We start from the raw sequence: 25,566 nt of genomic DNA, 5'->3' as shown, positions 1-25,566 counted from the left end.
CAAACCAAAACAAAAGAAACATTAACATTTAGGGTTGGGTTATCACTTCTCCCTAACTTTACAACAATCAAATACATTAAAACAGATGTAGAAAAATAATGGTCCAAATACAAGAGATGCTGTGGCCCTGCAGAACAAATGAGATTAGTTACACAACTCTCTACCTGTTTCTTAAACAAGAAGCAGGTTAAGAGTCAGCACAAAATGACACAATTCCTCTATGGATGTGATGAGAATGACTGAGCAAGTAAACAGTAGATAGTTTCCTTTTTTAATATCCAGATCTGCACTGCATTAAGTTTATTTTACTCTCAAGTTTGCATTGCATGGTTATACATCTATATTTCAATGACACTGCAGAACTTTTAATTTGCTCATTGATTACTTCCAAGGCCAAATGGATGCACAAAGTGTAGCTTTTAGCTTGCCATATTTTTGTGAAGGAGCCACGAAACTGAATGCTTTTTCTCATTAGAGTCACATGAGTTACATTTGTGTAAGGTATTCTGCTATCTAGCTAAAAATCAATCACAGATCTCATTTTTCTTTTTACAGCGAGACACTTTCATTTGAATGAATTTTGATTATTTCAACTCTGTTTTTAACAACCAACATTTCTTTTGTGTATTATCTGTGAAGTGGCTTGTTATGAACATACCTAAGCTAGTTCCAAACATGTGACACTGTAGTAGATATTATAATCAGAGTGGATGTAATAAATAAATAAAAAAGTAGAACAGATTTTTTGTGAATGTGCTCAATATAAGTAAAGGCATAACCTTTTGTAAAATATGATTTTAAGATCCTAAAGGAAGCCTAAAAGTAACCAACCAAGCTCTAACCAACCTTTACCTCCACATTGTCTTCCGTGCTCTGTAATCAAAAGTTATTCCTGGACGTCATGGAAAACAAACGGATTGCATGTATTAACTCTGCAAAACATTTGTTGCCTCTCTTTCTCCTTCCCCCACCTCTCTGTCTGTATCTGTCTCCTGGCCTCTGTGTCTCTGCCTTCCTCCTTTATTTCCTCCTTCCTCTCTTATCTCTTTCTCATGGGTCTATATGAAATATTCTGACCAGGCTTCAACGGTGAACACATAATTAGAAACCACTGAACCATGACTCCAACACGGGGGCTTTTCTCCTATCTGTTTAGGAATGGGGGGGTGGGCAGAGTAAAAAAAAAGATGAGAGCCTGTAAAACATCTTCATGGTAAGAATACTATACATCAGCCTGAAATGATGGTGTTCTACAATACATTTAGAGATAGATAAGACAGCGAGAGAAGGAGGGGAGCAGGAGTATGAGCCAAAATGGATAAATGGATTGATAGATGGGGCATCGGGGAGAAGGTAGAAGAGGGGGATGGGAGGCGTAAACAGAGAGATGGAAACAGATAGCTATGGCCGGTCTCCATTAGATCTGTTTTTCTACAACCACCGCGAAAATCTGGATGATTGTTTAGTTTTTATCTCCATCAATTAAACAAAAACACAGGATAACCATTACACTATTCAAATAATAAACCAGTCCTGCAAAAGATAACAAAGGTACTTCTATTAGTCATTGACCTTTTTTAATAGAATTGTTTTTTTTTTTATCAAAACTGGAGAATAATGGAAAATAGCCCATTGAGTATTTCTAAGCCTCATAGCGAAACATGATATTTTGTCCTGTAGCAGGATCCGTACACGTTGCTGTTCCCCTGGTTACTCCTGCCCCTCCCTTTCCCCCTAAAGCCCCCGACACACAGGCACATGGGTAACTAACCACATGATTGCAGGATTTATGGACTGTCTGACTAACATTTATTACATAGTTAACTATGCCCGGTACTAAGTGGACAAAATATGAAAAAATGTGCTGTTAAGAGTGGGAGAAAGAAAGTGCCTTAAAGGAATGGATGTAATGTTCAGCTGGAGACAAGAAAAGGCACTTTATACATCTCATCCAACATGCTAGCACTGAGAACCCAAAGAAAACTTCACACCTCTCTCGTCAGTGATGCTAACAGATAGTGGATGTACTGTGTCAAAACAAAATGAGACAAACAAATAGGTGAGCTGAAGGTAGCCACCAGCCTGCCACACATCAAAAGCGAAATTGCCTCTTTTGGGCTCGCTTTCACAGATCCAATTCCTTGTTACTCTCACCAGACCTGGCAACACTGACTTATACCTGACAGTGAGTGAGGGGTGAAGAGTGCAGAGTGCAGCGTCATGTTAAGATTTCAGAAAAGACAGGAAATAAAATAAAGACAGAAGAAGGCATGGAAAGGTCGACAGTATGTCATCCAGTGTGTCTCTAAGAATGGTGGATGGAGTCTGATGGTTACGTGAAATAAACTTCTTATGACTTTTGTTTCCTCATATAAGCTGTAACATCCCTCCGAAAGTCAAGATTTTTTACATACCCTGAAGCGAATGCTTATTCTGGTGATGAAACACATTGTACATTTTACAATACAATTTCTCATTTTCCTTTTTGTATCACTCGCACAACTTTACGATGTACCAACAGCTCTGTTTTGACCTTTTAAAATGAAAGCGCGTTAATCCAAACAGGAAATAATGCAACCTGAGGAACAGACAGTGAAAATCGCATAATAACAGCACAACATAAAACAGCTACAGGAGGCAATGTGTTATCTTAAATTTCTTCCTCCTTATAAATGATAATGCTAATTTATTTTAAGAAAATAAGTACATTTATATATTAGCTGTATTTACTTTAAGTTAAAAACATTTTTTTTTAAAAATGTTATCACAAAAATGACATCTTAACTGTAAAAATGTCCTGTAGCACGTTTCTTATCAGTATTTCATCATATTGATGAAATACCAAATTCCACTGCACGCAAAATATTGCATGTCTACACAGTGTAATATTTTTAGGCTTGGGTGGTTTTATGTAGTGAAGTGATGCAGCCTAATGTAAAGTCTTTCATTGGACCCAAACCTCTTTTTACTTTGGTTATGAATGTCTATATTGTGGTTGAAGCTGACCATACATGACTTGTGCTCTTACAATGGACCCACAAAAATATAATCATTTAAAAATGTTGATTTTACTTGAAACTAATATTTTTGATGCTTTTTGCGATGTCATAATTTAACTCTTGTGTAGTAGCTTGTTTGTACACCTCTATTTTGCCAAAGCAGTGGCGTGACTTTTACCTGACTTTGTCCCTGTATAGCTTTATTATGGTGTCATGGTGTGACTAGCTAGTTATGTTTTGTGCTGACGGCTTATTACTGTATTAGAAAAGGACAGAGGAGCCTTTGGGACAGTTTTCATCAGCGCGTCCTTGGAACATGCAGACATTTACAAATTGTCACACATGATGCTGCCCATACACACAGGCACACGCAAACACATACACACACAACACTTACACACATGTGATGTGACATGCCCACATGCACATGCACCCGTTTTTATGAGCTCTCCCTTATGGCTATGGCAGGAAATGAATGTCCAGCAGCTAGAGCTGTTAATTAACATTTATGGACGTAGATGACCATTGAATCGTTAGACTGGCTCTCTCAGCCTTCACGTCAGAGCAACCAGAATATAAAAATCCAATCTCTGTCTCTGACTCTCTGCCAATGTAATGATGGTGAATCATGATGTTGGTTTGTTTTATAATGTAGTTTAAAGCAGAACAGATCCCCTTTAGGGGGTACAGTGTTTGTTTGTGGACAATATTTCAATGGTATGCTTGGAAAGCTTTGTGGAGGTTTTGCAGAGACACCAAGTGATAGAAGTCCAGAATGGATGGCATATGGGATTTTGTTTGGGTCCATGTGTGTCAAACTGTTTTTCACATCTTTAAAAATTCAGTTGAAGGTCGCCTCCACATTTGGTCATAATTGAATTCAGTTTCTCTTTTGAAATACGGTGCAACATACTTCTAGTCTTACCATTGAATATAAAGAAACAAACAAAGCAGACTGTTTGTTTGATTTTAGTCATTATATTATACATAACTAGCTTTAAAATAAGGCTAATGAAGTGTTAGTATAGTGAACATGCATGAGCACTAAAACCACACATGGACTTAAGCAAAGACCTCACACACACACAGACAGCTGAGTCAGTTCCAATCACAGCTCCAAACACCTGTCTGCCAATCTACCAGCAGTGATTTGTCCATGTCTGCTTTCCCCTGCCCAGTGGAAACGGTGTGTGTGAGCAGCATGTGTGCTGATATGTCAGTATGTGTGTGTTAGCAGTCTGACGGCCACAGATAAGGTGGCAGTTATCTTATCTTGCCGAGCCAACCTACCCTAAACCCTCACAAACCTCAGGTGTCACAGTGTGCTGGCTTTTCCCCAAGCATCCCCTCATTTTCATGTCAATTTCACACCATTTTGCTGTCTCTCAGTCTGTGCCCTCCTTCCCTGCTGTCTCTACCCATCAAAGCCCCCACCCTCCTTTTTCATAGACAGTTAAGCCCATTTTAGTCCAGTTCTGCTCCTCTGTTCTCCCTTTATCACTCCCTTTTCCCCCCTCTTGCTCTTTTGATCCCTCTTGGTATCAATCCACTTGGCCTTGCTATCAGTCTCTCCTATCCTTGCCAACTTTGACAGAATTCACTCTTCTGCGTATTTGGTCTTTGCCCACATCTTTACTTTAATTTCCTTTTCCTTTATTGCTCTTCCCATCCCTATTTATCATGTTGTCCTTATCACCGATTGCAGTCTTACAAATGCTAGAAGAGGTGACATTTCACTTTGATGTTGCCGGGAGACCTCACTTATTAAGTGTCTTACTCCCTTCATCTCTTCAACTTTTACACTTTTCTTGCCACACCTTCATTCATTTATTTATTACTGGCACAGTAAGATGGCCTTATTCTCACCCCTTAACTAGATCCTTGTGAAAAGATGGAATTCATTGGCTGATATTGCAAAACATTTAAAGGCACAGTGTGAGGTTTTTATGTTATGATGTTTCTTGTGACTCCTTTGGAAAAAATTGGAAGTGTTTTTCTGGAATGAAGACTGCACCATCACCAATCCATGCACCCAAGCATGCACTAGTTAAAAATTGTTGTGTAATGCAGAGTGATGAGGTAATGTCTTGATAATTGTTTTACTGTAATGTAGAAACGACTAAACTTTGTAAACTCTGACAGCTAAAGACAACCAGACGCACCAGTTAAACATTACCCGTCACAGCCCTGGTGTCACGATGTGTCCCTCCATGTTCCAATAAATGTTTGAATAAAGTAAGTACACTCACAGTTAAAATCTTAAGTCCACAAAGAGCAGTAAATCAGATATGCTAGTATAAACAGTGAATCCTGTTCATAGCCATTTTACTCTTGTACCCAGCAAAGCCCTGGTTGTAGAGTTTCTCTGTCTGAAACAATACTCCAACAGAAAAGGTGTATATGTGTTCGTCCTGCAGCTGAGTCAGCCATGAGTACAAAAGGTTAAAGAACAGAAAGTTACCTAAGAAAAAAACCTTCTCCTGCTGGCTTACTCACCTCTTAGTGACAAACTTTACCAGTAGAGTTCTAACAGAGCTGTTTCTGGGTGAGTGCCGAATGCAACAAAACAATGATTCACAATGTTTCTCAGAAGTGTATGTATTCTTGACGCTGCTGTACTGGCGGGATAAGTGCGTACTCACCATAAAGAGATTATAGTCCTCGTTGCAGCGGTTGCAGGTTCGACTCCCAGCCTCAACCATTTGCTGCATGTCTTCCCCCTTATCTCTGCTCCCCGCATTTCCTGTCTCTCTTCAGCTGTCCTGTCCATTTAAAGACGAAAATGCCCAGAATTTTAACTTGGACAAAAAATAAGTGTATGCATTCTACATTGCATATTGCTACCTATGGAATAGTTCAATCAGGCTGTCTTGATATTTGTTGTGCCAGAATACTTTTCTACAGATTGATTTGACTCAACATGAGATCGTTTTTTGCCTGCCGTTGTTCATATTTTTGAAAGTTAACTGTAGTAAAGGTTTTTTTTAATCAAGCATTATACACAGGCAGAAGATCAGTAAGTAAGCTGGGTAATAAAGAATAGTTAATGAAGGCTATCAGAAAGAACCTGAACTCTCTTCTTATTAAAAATTTCAACAGTCTGTCATATTAAAAATACAGCATTTATCCTAGTAATTAAACATTACAGACATAAAACAAATATCCTTCTGTAGTGTGCTGTAATATAGAATTTTTCATAGCAGCTTGGTGATGTTGAACGTGTAACATACCTGTATGCACACTGTTAAATTAGGAAGTGTCAGAACCTTTGCACAAACTACATCTGCAGTGGCATGTTGTGTGAGCTGAGCGACTTCACAAATAACAAGTGTTCATCTACAGGGACTACGAGGCTATGTAGTACTAAATCAATGTAGTGTGAGGGAAGAAAGATGAAGCATGGCTGCTTACATATAGCTAATATTCATTAAAATTTTAACACTTCAACCATTTTTATGTGAAGTGCTGTGCACGCCTCATTAAAAATGATTAATTAAATTATTTAAATTAAATTAAAAATTATTATTATATAAAGTGTTTGTCTTTAAATTTGTAGAGAAACGCTGCTATCACATCAGGTGGTGTTGAGCTGAAGCTAGTTTCAGGTTGGACAGGAGACATGGTCATCAAAGTTCCAATCTTTTGTAAATTCCTCGTAATGAAATCACAATTTTAACTGACTACCCAGCCTCCATCTCCCACACTCATTACAGAACACTCGGCCATCTCAGGTCCTCCTATTATGCCCCCCTTTTTGCTGTTGATCTTCACCCTCCCCCTAAATATGGCCATCTTTGTCAAACTGTCAGCTGTACCCTCCCTTCTTTCTATTAGATAAAGCCTTTCAATTCATTTCACCTTTTAACTCCCCTCTCTTTCCTCCTCTGCCCTTCCATCCTCATCTCAAACAAGTCAGACAGCTGTTATCAATCTAGCAGAGGAGAGTACACTATCTAAATGTACTCTTTTTCACACACACACACACACACACACACACACACACACACGCACACACACACACACACACACACGCACACACGCACACACACACACACACACACCTGGTTTTGCTGCATTTCTTTCTTTTTGCTGCAGAGGTGGACAGACACATTGATGAGAGGGGTGAGTACCTCGTGAACATCCCACAGGGGTTTCACTCTCCTCTTTGAGTCCTTTAAACGGGCTTAAGAGTACATTTTATTTATCTCTCTGCTATTCTATGTTCGTCTCTCCCTCAAAACCTTTTTTCCTCGTTTCAAACTTTGCAACAGTTTTTGCGTTATTTTGTTGCACTTGACTTGAAAGACACAAAAGCTTTCAGTCATATTGACCTTTTTCCCAACAAAATAGCTCATCTAGAAACCCCTCCTGCATCCTCTGCACATATAAAGCTGTGAAAAATGATAATGTCAATACCATAGTCAATGGTTTTAATGTGAGGAACCCATTATAGGAGTTTTTGTTTTTGTATAATAGCAAATAAATCAAGATCTGATTCACACACAACACTGTTAACAACTCTGACATGAACACAGTGTTACAGAAGAGGTAGATAACTTGAATATATCCCAGTAACAAGCAGAGACAGCCTTCCTGACATTTACATTTTTCCTCTGAGTTTCCAAGCATAAGAATAGTTTCGATTCCACCTCTGATCTGTCAAAGGCTGACATTAAAATGAACTCATTGAGAGTCAGGGATGGAGTTTGCTCAGCATATAATAAGTTTAGCTTCACCATAGGAGATTTTCCTCACATTTTATGAACACACTGCTCGCTATAAATTCTTATAAGAATCTATTGATGGTTCAGGATCTATAGAAGACTACACTGACTTCTTTTCATATGGAGAGTACAAAGCTATCTGTCGCAACAACATCATTATTCAACTTCTCTTCTGTATCATTTTACAGTTTTACCTAGTTGCACAATTAAAATAACCTTTTAAGTTGCCATTTAATATAACTCAATTAAAAAACAAAACAAAACAACAAATTAAAAACATAATTCTAATGAGATACGAGTGTGACAGCTACAAAAGCAAAGATTGTCCTCATTACATGAACGCCTGACAAGAAGTTAAAAGGTGTGACCCCATTAAATCCTGTAAGCCAGTGTATCTTGTGAGACTGACAGGTGACTGAGGAAGGCCTCGACCGATGGTTAACCCCTCTTCAGCAGCCTCCATTCAGAGTATCAGTCTGGAGAAAATCTGTAATGCCTGCTTTCGTCTATGTGACTGTCTGTCAGTGTGATTAATCAAGTGAGAACTGCTGCAAGATACTTACCTCAAAATTAAAATCTACGAAGTATGAACCACTCTTTGTTGTCATAAGCTCCTTAGGTGAAGTGTCCACTAACACCATATTTTGAGCTGCCAGCACTTATTTTCCATTCAAACCAAATGTGATTCAGCGTTTCCAGAGCTCAGCATCCTCAGCCGACAAGCGCCCTCAGCGTCAGCTGATTGTCGCAGCACTCTCAGTTGGAAACAGTTCAACATTTGGAACACCATCGCACTCATCAATCTCACTTCTTCATCACCGACCAATCAAATAAAGAAGGGCCTGGACTTCTGATATCTGCTTTGTCAACAGCAGTGGCGGAGGTCCGTACGGAGGAGAAAAGTTATCACACTTGAATTTTTGTGGGACGATTTCCAAGTCTATAGCTGCTAACGCCATGGCACGATTTCTATCAATAGCTTTTAAAGTTTCTTGCTGAAATGCCATTGAACAAAAGCATGTGTAAAGCATACAGAGCATTTTAAAACAGACCCAATGGTCGTTCTTTAGGGAAAAGGAAGTGCTGAGGGACAATTTTCATAACCTATCAAATGGTGAGAAGCGCTCTGAAATTGAGGTCGTGGGTGCACAAAAAACCTTAGTGGACATGGCCCCATAAGGTACAAAGAAACAGTCGATCTATCTTGAACCCTTTGTTTATACAAACGTAGCACAAAAAGTAAGGACATTTATGTTTGGTAGATTATTTCTTTATTGTAACAATGCTTCTTGGCAATAAATCTTATACCGTTGGAAAGCCTGTTCATTTCCCTTCTATATGGTGCCACATTTGTAGGGAGCATGCATTTGTTGAAATGAGCAGCAGAGTTGAGTATGGGTGGGTTGTGCCCGTAAAACATTTTCTGAATCTTCTCTGCCAGTTTAGTGTTGTTTGGTGGGTTGGATGATTGAAGTCTAAAGAAACAAGACACGTTATCAATTTACCAATTTATTCATTTAACAAACAGGAGTCTCAGTAGTGTAGTGTAACACTGAATAATATCAGAACAAGGGATACATTTAGCACCAGCTCATTTTTAATGTAACAGTATAAATTTGTTGTATACATTACAAACATAATACTTGTCTTATAACACTCATTAGTTAGGGTTTAAGTTTTTTAAGCTGGAATCCTTTTGAGTTGGTTCTTACCAATTAACCCACATATAGGCTGTAGTGTACAGGTAAGTTAGTGCCTCAGGACTCTTGCTTGTAGGATTTCCTCTAAGAACTTAGGTTATTAAAGACAACAAGAGCTAAGTTAGCCACAAAGATCTTAGCACATAATGAAGATAGGCAACATTGAATGTTAAAATTCATGAGACTGGTTGAAGTGGTTTTGGGGGCCTACAAATTTGCCTATTTGACATGTAATTGTAAAATAAACACAATTGTAACAACCGTGTGGTGAAGGGAAGATTATGATTATTCATGTCCTCAGATTTCTTATTCATGTAAACCTGTGATAATTATCATTCTGAATCTGCCTTTTTTCCTGTCTTCTCCTGAAGAACATTGATGTTACTTTGAAATTCTCCCATCTTACCTCACAGCTAGCACAGTCTTGGTTTAACGACCTAATTGGAGCAAAGTCAGTCTTTGCACAGGTTGCGATTCTACAGGCAAGAGAATACATCAAATAAATTCAAAGCACAAGTGGCCAAAAACACATTATATATTCACTTTATTGTTTAAGAAGTAGTGTCACTTATTAAAGCTGTTGTATCCTCGCACACTACCCCCCCTTCTGTCTGGCTTTTCCTCTCCCTGTTTATGGCAGTATACAGCTAAGAACCTTTTTATTCTCTCCCCCTCTTTATGAACATGACTGTACTAAATCATTTCCGTCTATTCCCCCTCTCGCCATCCACTCTGTTTTCATTACATTACAGTATGACAGAAAGACCCTAGACAGACACAGGATCCAAGATAAAGCATCTGCTGCAGTGATGTCAGAGGACAGTTATGTAGCAGATTATGAAGCTCATAGTCTGAACTTTCAGCCTTCGGTTTGTTCTTTTAACCTACGATATCTTTGCCTCACCATCCGAGTGTATGTTTTCTCACTGGCGCTCTTGCTTTTGGCAGTATTTGATGTATTTGAGTATCTCTCAGTGTGTGAGATGACTTCAGTTTATCTTAGTAGCTCCATCTATACCAAATAATTTAAAGTAGGGCTTAAAGCATGACCCATTATGCACATTGATGGTAGTATTTATTTAATTTGATTGAATTTAGTTGAGATTTTTCTTCAGTTTCTTGTTGTAGATATGAGCTGAACCATGGGCAAACTCAGGTGTTTTGTTAAGGTACATAAAGCTTTTCATTTAAACGTGTACATTTGGTAAGGAGAACATTTTTAGGTCTCGGGCTAGAAGGTTCCTTGTTGAAATTCACAGCTGAGCAGGTGCCTTTCTGTGTGGAGATCACGTGGGTTCTCTCCGGGTATTCTGGCTTCCGCCCACAGTCCAAAAACAAGCTTGTCAGGTTGATTAGTGAGTCTAAATTGCCCTTAGGTGTGAGTCTGTGTGTGTGTGTGTTGGCCGTGTGATGGACTGGCGACCTGTCCAGGGTGTACTCTGCCTCTTGCCCAATGACACCTGGGAAAGTTTCCAGCTCCCAGCAACCCTAAACAGGATAAGCAGTAGAGATAATGGATGGAAGGATACTGACTTTTCTATAACCCGCTTTGTTAGAAAATGTTTCTTGCAGATAAATCGTCAGGTCAATCTGTTGTCTACCTTCCATGTAGCCCATAGTCAAATTCTCTGTCTCTCCTGGCTCTTATAGCCTTCATCTTCTTAACCTGATCTCCTGGCTTGCTAATAATAGCAAGCTTTAACAGAGCAGGCAGAGAAACAGAGCAGAAGGGAAGAATTGGGTAACTGCTGGTTAGATTCACACTAGATTTTGTGCAATGTGCAGTTCAGTGGCTCTAAGGACCCTTTTCAGCTCATTGATTTATAGTTGTTACTCTCCTGGGTAGCTTTTTAATTTCCCGGGTGTATTTTTAGTTTGTTTGTGCTAGGTGATGTTAACACTCAAAGTTTGTTGGTGCTTTGGCTGTCCTAGATTTGAGACGATAGAGCTAAATGTGTGAATGTTTTTAAAAGAAACCTTATTGCAGGTATTTTCCCCACACACATAATAAACAGTTATTTTTGAAAACCTATACTACAGTACATTTTTGCTCTTTATACAGAAGAAGTTGATCAGAGATAGTTCAAACATTTATCTTAGGTAAACGAAGAAGACAGTTTGACTTCAGTGCTCAAAGCTCGTTTGTGGGGACCAACTGCAAAGACATATAAATTCACACAATCCCTGCTTTTGGCTTGTGGCTTGTGTGAATAAGCCCCATTTTTTACTGGATTCCTTTATGCCTGATATAAATAAAAGATGATAATAAAAAGTAATAACACAATGCTTAGAAGACTTGTTTATTTAATGAATTGTTCAAATTAACATAACATTTCTTAAAGGTACAGTGTGAAGTATTTAGCGGAATTTGGCAAAACAGACTTGGTTTAAATGGAATACAATATAATAAGTGTGTTTACATTAGTGTTTAATCATCTGACTAAATGGTCATTTTGTTTTTGTTAACTTCGATTGAGCCCTTTATATCTACATAAGGAGAAGGCTCCCTACCACAGAGACCACCATCCTGCACCGCCATGTTTCTACGCTAGCAAAGAACGGACAAACCAATAAGGAAAAAATACACTGGTTGAAAGACAGAGAAGAAGAACAGGAGAGGGGTTGTTATTGTGCACTATACAATTCTACTGATACAAGTCTTTCATTGTAACATCTTGGAAAATGGAGGATCATACTTAGCATGCACTACAGGGGAGGGAGCATTTCGATCTCGAATCAGACCGCTATACATGCTACATATTCCCGTTTTTGTACACACTGTACCTTTAACATGTACTTTGTTGTAAAACTCACACAAAAGGCAACCATAGTTTTACGACAAGGTGTATGATATTTTGTTTTGTAAATGAAGGCCTTTGGTTTAAAATGAATTGGTTTGTAGGTACACAAGTGGAAAAGCTGCCTCCTGGTCAAAACGGACATGGCATGTGTTAACACCTCAGCTAAAGTTTAATGTGATTTAAAAAAAATCTCGACTAACATTCCTGGACTGCCTAACTGAGCATCAAGAACGTTTGAAATTTACCTTATTTGGCTGTAGCGACTTCAAAGAGCAAAAAGTCGCTGAGAGGCTGAGGTTGGGCCGAGTAGACTTGTCTGAGGCGCTAACGCAAAAAATCACTGATATCCAAAAAATACGTTTAACATTTTATAATGGAAAAAGATGACCAGCTCATGATAACGTGCACAAAATTGATGATTGAAGTGATCAAAGATAGCGGCTCACCCTCTCACTCCAACTCCAAACAAAAGCTAACAGGTGGCTTAATTGAACAGATTATCCCTGTTACTGCAATAGCTAATGTGATAAATACCCAATCCTGATGCTTCGCCCATATACTTGAGATACATTTCTTGCCTGGTCTGTTTCCCCTCTATGCCCTCAATCATGTTTTTAGATTTATCCAGGATTAAGCTGCCAACTTTGAAAAAAAAAAATCCCCCTTGCTGTATGTCATGGTGCCATGATTGAATAACATGAGCAGCACTTCATAAATATAAAGTCTCGATACAGCTATAGTTTTGACCCTGTGTTATGTGCTGAAGAGACACATGCTGAGTGTGTAATTACTGTTTGCAGTCCCATCTCATCTATTTTAATCCCTCTCTCTGTGATAACTGTATATTTAGCTCTCTTTTATTCTCTTTTTTTTTCTTTCTTGAATAATAATGCTCTCACTTTCCCCATAAATAATTTCAGCATGACCTGCTAACACTTTCAAGCTCCCTATCTGAAACTTTACAGAGGCCAGCGGGATTTGTTTTTGCTGATTTACTTGGTTTTGTTGTGGCCCATTTTTTTTTGTTTTTCCTGTTTTGTTTTATTATTATTTCTTTGTTTTTGCTGGTGTGAAATCTTGTTCTGTCATCTGGAGGGTTGAGGAACTGCTGAATTGGAAAAGTACATCTGGTGTCAAGGTAGAAGAAAACAAGTGGAAAATGTTTGAGTGTGTGTGTGTAGAGGCACAGGGGGGAGTAAGGCGAAGAGACAAAAAGAGTAAGGTAGACTGAGACATGGGTAGAGCCACAAAGAGGAGAACGAACAGGAGAGCGAGAGCTTCTAAAAGGTGATGTTTCACATGGTAGCACGTTCTGCAATGTTTCTGCATGGCAGCATCACCAAATCTCTCCCTCTTCTATCCTTTTTCTTCACTCCTCTAGCCAAGCAGGCAGGGAGGCTGGGTTTTTGGAAATAAATGGAGAGCTTCTATCCATCTATCCATCTATCCATCTATCCATCTATCCATCTATCCATCCATGTATAGATACATAATATGTGTGTGTTTATATTTATATATTACAGATATTAAATAAACTGGCTTTAGGATGATTTATCTGCTGGTGCACTGATCATTATGTCTAAGCTCGCAGTGTATAATTGAATTCTTGTTAGCACTCATCAAAATCTTAAGAGGACCTGTGTACAAGTTTTCTTCACATAAACTTTTGAAAATGTCATTTTAATCACAATTGATTAAATTAGTCTCTTTTGATATCAAGAGACAGAATCACAAGCTTCAATTTATAAATAAGTTTAAATCAAATATTTACCCAGATCTATTCGTTTTTGTTGGTTTAAAAGTTAAAATGTTGACTTGCTGGCACTGATTACTAACCAGATTTTTGTGTGTGTCGTTCTTAACCACCTCTCTTCTTTGGTTTGGTCAACAATAATGACCATATTGACCGTCATTTGCAACTAAGCAGCAGCTTCCAGCTACTTTCACTGGTGGACTACAGCTGCTGTTAAATGGATGTTGCTTGTGTTTTCTTAGAACATGTCTACTTGGCCCTGATTTTGAAATATATTCTTAAAAATACTGAAGTGCAGGGGGCAGCAAATGCATCACCTTTATGTTACCTGAATGGGGAGCAAATAAGATAAGATATTCCTTTGTTTGTCCCACAACAGGGAAATTTAATGAAATTGAACCTGGGACTGTTGCAACAAGGACTATAGCCTCTGTATATGGGGTGCATGCTTAGACCACTAGGCCTATGTCGCCCAATATACAGAAATCTTTAATAATTGACTTGATTGTAAGTAAAGCAAATGCAACTCATACTACTACAGTATTTAATTCACTCAGTAGTTTTCCAATTAAATCTCCTTCTTCATTTTGAACACTTGAAGTCATGTTTCAAAGCCCAGACTACATCATTCTGTTGTGCCCTGTCTCTTCTATCGTTTTTTCTCAGCTTCTTCTATTTTGATTCTAGACCACTTCATCATGAGCGTGACGTGGCAGTGGTAACAGCCGTTTTACAGCACAGCAGATTTGGCTGATGTGCATGGCACGCTAAGTTACCTTGAAGCAGAGCTAGTGTGGTTTGGTGTGTGTGTGTGTGTGTGTGTGTGTGTGTGTGTGTGTGTGTGTGTGTGTGTGTGCGTCTATGTATGAGTGTGTGCAGTAACGGAGTGAAAAGCGTGTAATAGGCTCACCTGTCCCTTGCTACAGACTGATGGGCAGGTGGGGAGAATGGAAACCAGATGGAGAGATAGAGAGATGGAAAAACGAATGTAAAGAGCCAGATAAAGCTGCACTAGATGGATAGCAAATGCTGAGATTATGTTCACACTAAAAAGAAAATGTTGTATACGGCAGACAGTAATTGAAAGAAGATTGCTCGTAGGATGGATTGTCTAGAGAAAAGGACATTGGACCTTTAGGATGACTTCAATTTTGTTGTATCCAAAACATAATTGTCAGTAATTTTTTGTCCATAGCATACTGTCAATTTACATGTAAATTAAAATGCTTCAAGCCCAAAAATAATAAGCAAAATGAAAGACAAGGTTATTGCAATGTTTAATATGACACCCCCCCATTGAGATAAATTCAGACCCCTGCTAGAAGAGTTTATCCCTGATTGATTTGTCTACTCTATTGAAATGATAAAGAAATGTCAGATACTATTTTCAGTGCCAGCACAGATGATGTTTTTTGCATGACCATTACGCCAGCTGTCTAAAAGCACAGGATTAGTCACCCTGTCAAAGCTAGTTGTCAAACTTATTTTGAACTGACTGCTGAGTCTTTGACCATATCAGATCTTAACTTACATGGTTTCTGAGCAATTTCTATCGATGTTGTGGCTAACTGCAGTTTGTTTTTTGACAGGGTGAAGAGGAGGATCGTGCTGACTTTCCATTTGGTCCAAGGTGAGACTCTTTTTCTTTTTTTTTTACCTGGTTCTACTTGGACTTTGACTGTTTGAAACTGCCTGCTACATACTACCACAAATGTAGTATACAGTATGTACTGCATACTTTGTTTGAAGGTAATATGTAGTATGACTGTTCTATGGATCCATTCTGCAGTATGATGGGCCAGGCGTCTCTGGTTTTTCGGTTTTGGAAAGCAGAAGAAGACAACCGCCAAGCTGATAACGAAACTGCTTCTGTAGCATCCACTTTTGATTTTCAAAACTTTAAGAAATGTTTTATATTGCATTTGATAATTTCCACGGACATGAACAGTTACCTGTGGGATGGTTATCGCCTCTGTAATCACTGTAAGTTACAAGATTCAATGGCGTTTTTTTCTCATTACTTCACTATAAAAGTAACAGACCGTTAACATCTGGTTAAACTCCAACACAGTAGGTGGCGGTAATTCAGCTATAAACTGAGTGCTACCTGTCATATACGGAAAAAAGGAGAACGTGAGCGCTTTGCATTGTGGGAAACAGTATGCAGTCTGCTGCATACTGAGAAATTTTTGCAAAATCAGTACGATATCCGGGTAGTTTTGGCATACTGCAGATTCTGCATACTACATACTGAATTTTGGCTAAATCAGTACGTACTGCTAGTGTAGTAGCGGGTTTCAAAAACAGGTAGTGTTTCAGCTTTGGTAGAATGTATGTGGCACACACCAAGGATAGACAGACAAAAGACTGCCCTTGCTCTGTGTTTTCTTGCTCTACTATACAAGCTGTGAATCTGAAAACCTTTCATTCAGCTGCCCCACCATCTACCACAATACCCATATAACTTCTTTTAAGATTGTTCCACTTCTTCTTGTGATCAAATCAATGTGGGAGACACATGTGTGACAAGTCCAAGTAATGCTGTGGACCAGTTTACAAGTTAGACAAACACAGATTTAAGCTTCAGTCCCTTTCAAGAGTTAATATTCCTCCCAACTTGTTGTCTTTAATTTGAAGAATATCGTTCGAGAATTCATTTAATCAATCAATAATCAATCCCTGCAGCTGTCCAAACCCTGTGGCCCACAAGTTTGGTGGTCTCTGCTTCTCTGTCAGTAGCATGTCTTTGGCTTTATCTGGTTGCCGTGGTGACATGCAAGTGTCAGCAGTAGGATGTGTGATGTGTGTTTGAGCATGTGTGGTGGCGGGTGTTGAAAGGACTCCGAGGAGGCATTGAGTTCCCCTGTCCAGAAAGGCCAGCGTCATATACATACCAAAACTTAGGACATATGGGCATGTTGGGGGGGCAGACACTTAAGTATGTGCACTTCTACAGGAAGTATGCAGACGGACAGTGGACACACACATGGACAGATATCCAGATTCCATGCAGGCCACTATCATGCACTCATAGTGACAGCTCAGGACTATAAGGTTTCTCACAGGGAAGTCTATGCCTGCAGCAATGCTTTGAACACTACACTGTGTGCTGCATGTGTGTACACACTTTTATAACCAAACAGAGACCTGAAGTGAGAGTTTAATGCCACCCATTTAAATTCAAAAGCAGAGTCTACATCTGATCTTAAAATACTCATTACAGTACATGAATGGCTAATGATATTTTCACGCAGTATTTGCAAAAGGAAATTTTTGCTTTTTTTTTGCATCTGCATGAAATAAATCATGGATTTATGGCACTGCTTAAGGGCAGCTTGACTATATGTGAGGGAGGGGACTGCATTCATGGCTTGCTCCTCCATGCCAGCCTGAGAACATGAGCCTGCAGAAGCTTCAGGCTTCTGGTGACAATCAGGTGTGATGCAATTTAATGACTCTGGGGTTTGGTTTTTGCTGTAACAGTAATTGAGTTGAAGTTCAAGGCTCTATTCTGTGTTGTGGGACTTGTTGTGTTGAATATCACAATGACCTGAATAGATCGGATACTAACTCTCTAAATGAATTGGAAAGGTGGAATACTCTGGAGACTGAGTGGGGAAGAGAAGGTTTATTTGTTTGTTGCAGGAGGGAAATATAACGTATTAAGAGAACTATTTCAATGAGATCAGAGGTTAATTATTTCTTAAGTCGGATTATTCAAGTCATGCTCTAAAACTATTATTTTGGCATGAAAGCTTTTTTATTTCATAACTGCAATATTTTGTTTCATAGAATAGAATAGAAATGTGTCCATTATGCGGAAAATTGTCTTCGGCTTCACAAAAGTAACAAAGACAAGCAAACTGAGAGAGCCCTTTGGGTTCTTCCAATCAGTACGGTCACAGCCAGCATAATTTCTAAACAAAGAGAGCAATAGTTAAAAAGTGTAATTGAATTTTAGTCAAGATCAAATTAATATAATTACATGTATATTTTTATTTACCTTATTAACAGCCTGAAATAAAAAGTAACAGAGCATGGGGTCATTGTTGTCTCACAGATTAATTAAATTTTATAAATTATTGGTGATCAAGTAGGTAAACAGAAGAATTTAAAACAGACTTTTTTTTTCTTTCAAATTTTATGTTACACAACAGAAAAAATGTGTTTTCAACAGGAACAGTACAACAGTACAACATTCTAGCAAAGGTCATTATTTAACGAGCAGCTTTGTTGCAAATCAATTCAGTCAGAAAGAACGGTACGTACAGTATTTATGGTAAGAATGTGGTGTACAATGAATGAAATCACGATAAAAGAAAGGACATTTTCTCCATCCTTTAAGTCTCTCAACCATTGTCATGAATCCTGGGGATGACACTTCTGCCTTTGTAGACACGTATTGCTCACTGAACTATGTGGTTGCACTTATTTGCACTATCCAGCTCTGAACCCGACACAAACAAAACAAAAAATGTCACCTCATGCAGTAAACTCCACCTTTAGAGTGAGGATAATAAAAAAAATGTACCTTTGGGAAGAGTTATACATGTATGATAGCTGATGACGATGACTACCTTTCTCTCCCTTGCCTCCCTTCCTCCTCTTACTGTCTGCTTAGCTGGTCTTTTTGGCATGCAGGTCAGCTCAAAGCTGCGTAGACACCACTGTCATCTAGACTTGTACAAGCATATGCATCTTCTGCCTGTGAGCAGGGTCATTGGTAATGTGAGACCATGTGTTTTGATCTCTCGGGGTCGCCCTGTCGCCAGAATCACCTTTACACACATACAGATAGTCTTCTCCACTTCCGTCTCCTTCAGTACACCCACACACCCACACACACACCCACACTCACACCCACCCACACTCACTTGGTTATTTTAGATGTACCTTGTTCCAGGGCCTGATTCATTTTGAAAATGTACTTTCACACAAATTGACTTTGAGATTGTCTTTTAGTTTTTAGGCAAGGAAAGACATGTTTATTTATATCACACATTTCAGAAAAAAAAGGTAATTCAATCATGGTGACCATTCTTTATTCTCTGTGCATGAGTGCATGTTTGAGTTAGTAATTGTAGCCTCTTGCTTCTCTCCTCAAACAAAGAGGAATCAGGTTGTGTTCATTACTTTGTTGGTATCTGTGTTACATGCTATTTTCCCAAAATGTATTCAGTATGACACTTTCTTTGAATTCTAATGCACTTGCAGCAACTTTTTATTTACAACAGTGATTCCAAAAAAGATGGGATGCTTTGTAAAATGTTGATGAAAACAGATTTTTAATGGTTACAAATCTTTAATGTTTTATCAACAATAGTGCAAAAACAACAGATCTATGTTGAAACTTAAAAATGTTGATGTTTTTAGAAAAATAATTGGTAATTCTAAATTTGATGCAAACATACCATGTTGAGACATGGGCATATTACCCTTGTGTTCCATCGCCTCTTCTTCAGGGATGGGGAATCCTTAAGTCTTGTTTATATTGGTACCATTATTGAGACTCCTTAATGTTCTGAGTCATTATCTCTATTATTTGGTTTGAAAGACAATACCCATGTGTTTTTGTTTTGGCAACCCATCTTTACTTCTGAGAGACTCAGCCTCTTTGGCCTCTCAGCCTCTTTATTCCTAGTCATGTTACTGAAATGCTGTAAATGAACATAATTTGTTGAAAGATGTTCCGATAGGGATTTGTAGCACTTGTAGCACTTGTAGCCAATGCGTGGTCATCTCTGTCCAACTTTTTTGAAATGTGTCGCTCGCATCCAATTTAAAATTTTGACAAATTTTCATTAAATAATAGAAATAGGGTTGAAACATGAAATTTGCTGAACATCAAAATCTGCTTTTATCAGTTCTTTTCACAGCATCCTAACTATTTTGGAATTGTAAAACAAAAATAAAAAAGCTTAGCTATTGAGTAAAGGACAGGTGAAGAAAGTCATGGAGTTTAGCTAATAGCAGGAAATGTTGGGAGCAGATTGCGGGGTAAGACATGCAGCAAATGGTCGAGGCTGAGCGTTGAATCTGCAACCTCTGCAATGAGGACTGTAGCCTCTGTATATGGGGTGCACTTAGACAGCTAGGCCCCCAACACCACAGAAAACCATGTTCTGTGACTTGAAGTTAATTTGAGAAGGATGATACTTGACACATCTTTGGAAACGTGCATGCATGGTAATATTTTTTTTTCTTAAAGACCCTCGCAGGCGAGGAAACGGCTTGAGTTTCCCCAGTTACCATATCTGAACCTGGGTTTTTGACATAAAAGTAATAGAGCAAGGGACAATACAACACCAGTACTGTCCCTACCATGCAGACGAGGTATCACTTTACTGTGTCGTGCATGAGCTTTGTTGACATTCCAGATTTAGCCTGTATGCACATTGACAAGGCTATATTGAGATCAGTGCTGGTTGCCACCCCTGTGTGGAATATGCCAATGAATTGTATTAACCTAGTCTTGTCCTGACCTGCTGACAAGATGTTATTTAGTAGCCCTATTAGACGACTCTGAAGACATTGCAGGATAGATGACTGAGAGCAAACCGTCTGCTCTGTATGACACCACTGCTGAAAAGCCAGTGTACTGTTGTCTTAAGCACTGTTGACCAGGATATGGTAGGGCAACAGGAATAGAACAAGAGCTAGCATCTTTGACTATACATGTTGACAAGGCACAAGTGAGTGCTGTGCTAGCCTGTCCGCCTTTATGTAGCTGACAAGACACTGGATGCTTGGTGACAAGCTGCTTGCTATTCCACACCCATGTTAGTATGGCTAGGGTCACATTGACATCTGCAGTCTGGGGAAACTTGAGCCTATCTTTCCAGCAAACACTGTGAGCGTGTGCATGTACTAGCCCATTGATAGGGATTAGCAAAGATGTGTGAGCCAGGCTCCCTGGGATGGCCCTGGCTGCTGCTGGAGGTCAATGCATGTGCACTCTAATGTGAGTGTTTGTGTGCGGGTATTTGCCAGGCAGTGGGGGGTTAGGCCTGGATTGCAATGACAATGGAAAGGAATTTAAATGAGAGAAAAACGGGGATCAGGGATGTTTGCAAGCAGGATGGAGGAGGCTTTGGCACCATTGTTATTCTTCCTCTTTGTCATTCTGCCTCTCTATCTCTCTATTACAAATCCTTTGCTGTCTTTCTCACTTATAGCTGCAACAATTTACGCAGAAATCAATCTCTCTCATGATGTTTTCCCTATCTTTTATCTCCTGTAGTTCCACTCTTTTTTAGTTTCTTTTCCCTTTCTTATCTTGCTCTTCAGAGTTATGAGTGACTCAAACCATGCCAAGTTTGGTGTTCAGTCCCTGTCCATGATCAGAACAACTCCATAAGTATTCAATCAGAAACTAAGACTAAGACAAATAACTAAGTGCTGTATTTAGTTGTCAGTGGAAGTCAAATGATGGAAAACAAAAGTCGGCATCAGTAGTCTGTGACTTTGGTATAAAAACGTCCCCTGGGAAGTTGCAGGAAATCTTTGTATTAATCCTTTAAAGATTAATTAAAAATATAAACACTACAGCATTCATTGTTTTTCAATGGAAAGCTGAGTTTTCCATCATTCACGTTATTGTTTCAATACTTTTATCCATTATGTAAGGATAAATAGTGTGAGCAGGACTAAAGAGAATAACTTTTCTTACATGATTATATTTCTTCAGTTGGAAATGGTTCATCACACTCACTGTTTGAGGTGCTTCCATGGTGATAGTTAAAGGTGCAGTGTGCAGTAATTAGCAGCATTTAGCAGAACACACTTTGTGGAAATTGAATAGAACATTTGAATAATATAAATTAGGATAAAATCACCTAGATATCTAAAAATATATTATTGTTTCTGTTAACTGAGAATGAGCCTTTCTTATCTACATAGGGAGTGGGTCCCCTTTCATGGAGGCGGCCATCTTGCATGCCATGTTTCTACTGTAGCACAGAAGGGACCAACGAGGAACATACGCGTTTTGTATTTAGTCCATGGCCACACTAATCGCACTGGTTGGGAGAAGAAGAGGAGAGTGGTCATTGTGCACAACAGATACAAAATGTGTATCCATAGAAGTTTTTCATAGTAAAAACATGAAAAATGGAGGTTCATACTTCTTGTCCTCGAAGGCCTCCAAAGCTTCTCCAACAAGAGGGGTGAGCAAGAGAGCGTTTCAATCTAGAATCTGGTTGCTATATATCAATTTCTACACACTGTACCTTTAAGTGTGTCACCTTGATAAAATGATCTAACTTTGCTTTTATAACTCTGCTATTAAACTGAACATCACACAGCTGCAACCTGTGCCATGTTTCGTTAAGTGTTTACCTCTTACAGCATTGTTGTAGATTTCTCCGTTGTAGCCAAAGTCTTTGTGTCTTTCGATTTCCTGCCTCTTCTCTGCTGTTTTTTTTAATCTCTTTTCTTGTTTCCCACAGTAAACAAACCACGGTCAAATCTACCAGACTTCTTTCAGGGCATTCATTTGATAACTGATAGTTCACCTTGAAGTCTTTGTTTGGAGCAACGTCTTTTTCAATAGTGTGATCTTAATAGCTAAGGTGTGCTCTTGAGAAATAACCGAACATTGCTATGATCAAGTACTTAACATAGCCATGCAATATTGACCCACATATATTTTCTGATTAGGTTATCAGGCTTGTGGGATTTAAAGAAATTGATGATAATTCAAGAATTAACATCTCAAATAGAGGCAGCTGTGGATCACTTTCACTGCAGCGTTCATATTGTTAAAGGAGTATTTCAACTCATTGCAGATTGCCGACAAATAGCAACACAACAGCGCTGCACTCTGAAACCAATTATTTCCTACGGCTTACACTGTGCAACATCTGCGTCACCCTGTGTGGAGTACAGCACAACTGCAGAGCACGCTGTCTGGAGAGTGCTACACCCACAGTGGAACCTGGTTAAAGTTCAACTTTGAACTTTTGGTGCAGCATGCTATAATGTGTGCTGAACCCAGCAGTGTTTCGTTTTAATAGTGCTTCATCTGAAAGGCCTTACAATGCATTTTGTTTTTACACTAAAAGGGTGAGTCAAAAATGTAACCTCCACCCCTGCTTTCTGTGTCAGACCCCAAATGCCTTATCTTTCATTCTGCATCATTTAACTGTCTCACATCAGCTTTTATTCCTCCTCTCAACCTTTGGTGACTTGTCGGCTCTCTGTGTCTCATACTGTCTGTCTCACTGTCTCTCGCCCTGTCTCTTGTGTTATTACCCTGGCAATCTGTGGTCAATTGTAGTCCAGTTGCTAATATGACCACTTTCAAAACAGGCTCATTGATTTAAACCCCCAACCTTTCTCTCTCTCTGCATCCGAGTCTCTCTGACACACACTCACACACACATGCACACAAACACACACACGAACATTCATAGACACTTTCTCTCCCTATCTCTGTTTGTCTGCTCCCCCCATCCCACCCCTTTGTGGCTCTAATTGCGATCAATTAGGAAACTTCAGAAGGCTGAAATAGGAGCTGTGACAAGGGGCATCCGCTGAGCTGGCAGGGGTAGGAGGGAGAAAGAGACAGAGATATGGAGAGATAGAGTAAGGTAGAGACAGGAGGAGAGGCAGTGACATAGGAGTGGAGTGGAGTGGAGTGGAGTGGGGGGTATGGTAGAAAGAAGTCCAAAGTGGTGTCTTGAGATGAGCTAATAGTTACAATGTGATTGATGTGGCCACAGCAGCTGAAAGTCACATCGTTTCTCATGCCAGATATTGATTCCTGACAACCTCTTGTTAGCTTTGGGGCGCAGTGTATATGGCATGTGCTAACACTGCCGTGGCTATGCGTTGTTTGTGTCTAAAATGCAGAAAGGAGCTTTGAGTAAAAGCATTATGCTGAAAAATCTGAATACAGAGAAAAATTAGCAACATTTATTTTAGAGTCAAACACATGAGCCAACAGTTGCTATTTAAAGTACTTAAAATATATGTAGATATATTAACATTTTACAATATACAAATGTATTCCATAAACAAAAACAACACACACAAAAACAGAAATACAAACATACAATATATACATACAATATATATTTAAAGTGCTTAAAAATATATATATTAACATTTTGCATTATACAAATATATAAAATAACAAAAAATAAAACAAAAAGCAAAAATACAAATTTACAATATATACATACAATATATATTTAAAGTACTTTTTAATGTCAAGTGTATTTTTTTTCATGAGTCAGAATTTGACAATCTATTGTGCATCTTGTCTTTGAGTTTTAGTTTCAATGCAAAACAGATTTCACAATAAACTGCTATCACCCTAAAGAGTGAGATGGTTTATTCTTAACAAATAAAGAAAGGGTAAAAAGATTGATGCTTTCTGCATTTCTGTCAGGATGACTTTTTCCTTTTTTTTTTTTCCTTTTTAGTTTATTTGCACATATATTGCTGCCTGTTTCCAAAACAAAACCCCAAGACAGGTTTGCATGAACAGTCTTTTAGAGAAAAACAAGGAACTTCTTTCAGTTATAGTCAAGTATTCCCCCAAAGGCGATGATTATAAATAGCATTATTATCCAGAAACTTTCCTTCAGAGTGTGCTGGTTGCCTTAAGCTTCCTGAGGCAAAAGCTAAAGAATGTTTCGACCAAAGCAATTCACAAGATTCATGCTATTTCACACAGAGCTTGACTTACAGATAAAGTTAAGCTTGTTGTAAATAAATCTAATGGAAATTTTTGGACAGTTCCTGTCAGAGATATTGGAATGTGTTCACAGTCTTGGGTTTGTTAAGTGTCTGTTTTTGATACATATACTACAGGCTGAGAGCCTCTGGTCTCATGTTTAGCTGGAGTTGCCTTGGGGCATACAAACCCTTTTATCTTGTCACCCTAATGCATGTGTGTGTGCATGTGTGTGTGCGAGATGGAAAGAGAGAGAGCAAGGGAAAGAGAGATAGCAAGGGGGAAAGATACAAGGATCAATACCAAGCCGTCAGGAGGTCTGCTACTCCCAGAGAGAGTGGGAACAGGACACCCAGCAGAGAGTAGAGAGGGAGGACAACGTAATAGAGAGAGGGAGACAGAGAGAATAGAGTGAAGTGGAAGAGGAAAGGATAAAAGAGGGACAGGAAGATGGATGTACAGGGGAAAAGTAACTGGGGAGCGAGATTGGGATGGAGATGGGGAGTAGTTTGGCTGATGATAGATGAACAGATATAACGGACAGTAAGAACAGGGAGGAAGAGAATGATATAGATTGAAAACTATAAAAAAGAAAGAGGTGAAGAAAGGGCCAAGTGTTAGCTGGAGAGAGAACATTATGAATAGAAATAAGACTAGTTGTGCATTTCATAGTGTAATGTTAAACAAAGTGCACCTAATGTTCCAGGATGTACAGGACAGCTAACCCTCGCTCGCTGAACTCCGTGTGTTGGATCAAAAAACGCTGAAATGTAAAGGCTAAATTTAATGGAAAATGTAGAGTGCACCACTTCGCCCTGGGTTGGTGCACTTTTACAATTGGGGGATTCCAATGGGATTTAAACCTCAAATTCTAGCATTGTTAGCACCATGCAAGTGAACCAAAATAA

At 38.9% G+C, this 25,566-nt stretch overlaps 1 protein-coding gene across 2 annotated transcripts in view; it reads left to right on the top strand.

Moving 5' to 3' along the window:
• Positions 1 to 25,566, top strand: part of cntfr (ciliary neurotrophic factor receptor) — a 261,418-nt gene that overhangs the window by 26,531 nt on the left and 209,321 nt on the right. For both annotated transcript variants that reach the window (XM_034708919.1, XM_034708920.1), the window contains exon 2: positions 15,567 to 15,607. The gene's annotated coding sequence lies outside the window, so the exon portion shown is untranslated. The remainder of the gene's footprint in view (positions 1 to 15,566; positions 15,608 to 25,566) is intronic.

The sequence above is a fragment of the Notolabrus celidotus genome, chromosome 19 (assembly GCF_009762535.1).
Source record: "Notolabrus celidotus isolate fNotCel1 chromosome 19, fNotCel1.pri, whole genome shotgun sequence".
NCBI lineage: Eukaryota > Metazoa > Chordata > Actinopteri > Labriformes > Labridae > Notolabrus > Notolabrus celidotus.
Note: the sequence above shows the minus strand (reverse complement) of the source record. Positions and strands in the feature narration are given on the sequence as shown.